We start from the raw sequence: 1829 nt of genomic DNA, 5'->3' as shown, positions 1-1829 counted from the left end.
CCCACCTCCCCTCCCCCTTCCTCCAGCCTGTTATAAAGTTCATGTTCACTCACACACACACACACACACACACATCCCACTGCAAGGTTTAGAGACGTGCAGGCGTTTGTTGCTGAAGGGAACGGTACGTATTAATTTTACTTACGCTTGTGTTGCACCGTGTTGGTGGGTTGGTGGGTGGAGCTGTGTGTTTTCGCTTTTGAGGTCAACGATTTCTGTATTGCTGTGTGTTGTGTGTCTGCATGATGTAGTCTACACTTGGGGACACCCCTGTCGAAGTTGTGTCTGGTGTCATATATAATACGACTAATTCATCAGAAATGAAATTTGTTGTTGATATTTTTTCCTTCCTTGCAGCCTATACCAATAATGTAATATATATCTTGTTTTATTATATAATGAACCGACTGATGTGGTGGTGGTATGTATGTTCGAGGAAGCGAAAACTGCCCTTTCATTTGTCATGTCATAGAGTTTCGTGTGATTCCTGCATGATGTACATAACAAAACGCTATACACCAGGGGCTGAGAAGGGGTGTGGTGGCGGTGCAGGAGGGGTTACCAGTGCACAGCAAATCATTTTTCTCGCCATCAGAAACTAGTGTTTAACGTGACCCAAAGTCCTGTGCTGGAAACGAAGCACGAATATTTTGGGCAAGCCACATCAGACCTGGGGGAACATTGACATTTTCCCACTGAAGATCACCGCCTGCCTCTCCCGGCGACCAGACAATTAAAAAAATGGCTACTCATTCGCGCAATCTGTGAAAGGGCACGCTCATCTTTATCAAAACAACTACGAATCTTTCTCTTCAAATAACGGCGGAAGTTGGCCGCGTTTCTATAAACCGGAAAAGTCTTCAAACGCGTAACTTGACTTGACTAGACGACGGTTTAGGCCTCTCCCGAGGCATGTTCGTGTTCCTAAAGAACTATTACTGAAATGGTTGCATGCGTGGCGAGCGCGGCTAGTGCGAGTTAAATCTAACTGAAAATTTCTGGACTGTAATTATGTAATGTGATCATCCGGGAACATTGTACAGTAAGAGTCGAGGCCTATGCACAGATCATTCTCTGATTAAATTTTACAGTCCTTCCTCGCCCCCTTTTACTATAATACTAACTCAAACTGTTGGTCTCGGGAGACCACCCGTTGATAATGACAGTGCATTTAAAAGGGACTCACCGACTTTTGTTACGCTACTCTACCGACAATCGAGCGCTGAATTAATGAAATTAGTGAAAGACTTTCCCATTGAGAGTGATTGTAAAGCATCGTAGCCGTACTATGCCTTGGTAATGTCCTATTTTAGCGTCCTAAATTCAGGGACATATTTTACCGGCCATTTTTGCGCAAAGATGAAACGATATCATCATTAGTAGACGTTGTAATTAACCCATTATCAGTGATTTTCGACGATTTTGAACGTTATTTCACTCAGTTTTGTTGCAGATTCTGTCACTAAATTAACGTGCTCTTTCTTTTTTTGGTCCCGCAAACCACGAAAATGTAAACAAAAATCATGGCGGCTTGAGACGACAAGCACATCTGGAATCAGGAATCTGGAACAATACGTTACAGTAACCTTTGCAGATTATCGTCGCAACGGGTGATGGGAGCGCATGGCTTGATTAGTCTGTGAATCTATCTATTTTTGTTCTTAGCTCAAATTGACCTCATGTGTATTTACTTAACTATATATAAGTTCACTTAACTATTAAAAAAAAAAAGAAGAAAAAAAAAGAAAGAACTATACTGAAGAAAACTTTATATTCTACTCCAACTAACACAGTTGATCTAAGTTGTTCTCCAAGATGTCCTGGTTAAG

The 1829-nt window shown here is 41.8% G+C and overlaps 1 protein-coding gene across 2 annotated transcripts in view; it reads left to right on the top strand.

Moving 5' to 3' along the window:
- LOC143294464 (UDP-glucuronosyltransferase 2C1-like) overlaps positions 1 to 1829 on the top strand; it is a 9810-nt gene continuing 7981 nt past the window's right edge. The window contains exon 1 of one of the 2 annotated variants that reach the window (XM_076605890.1): positions 1 to 124. The gene's annotated coding sequence lies outside the window, so the exon portion shown is untranslated. Of the gene's footprint in view, positions 125 to 177; positions 205 to 1829 lie in introns of those variants that run through there. The other variant, XM_076605891.1, reaches the window with a different exon arrangement.

This window comes from Babylonia areolata, chromosome 1, assembly GCF_041734735.1.
Source record: "Babylonia areolata isolate BAREFJ2019XMU chromosome 1, ASM4173473v1, whole genome shotgun sequence".
In the NCBI taxonomy this organism is placed as follows: domain Eukaryota; kingdom Metazoa; phylum Mollusca; class Gastropoda; order Neogastropoda; family Buccinidae; genus Babylonia; species Babylonia areolata.
Note: the sequence above shows the minus strand (reverse complement) of the source record. Positions and strands in the feature narration are given on the sequence as shown.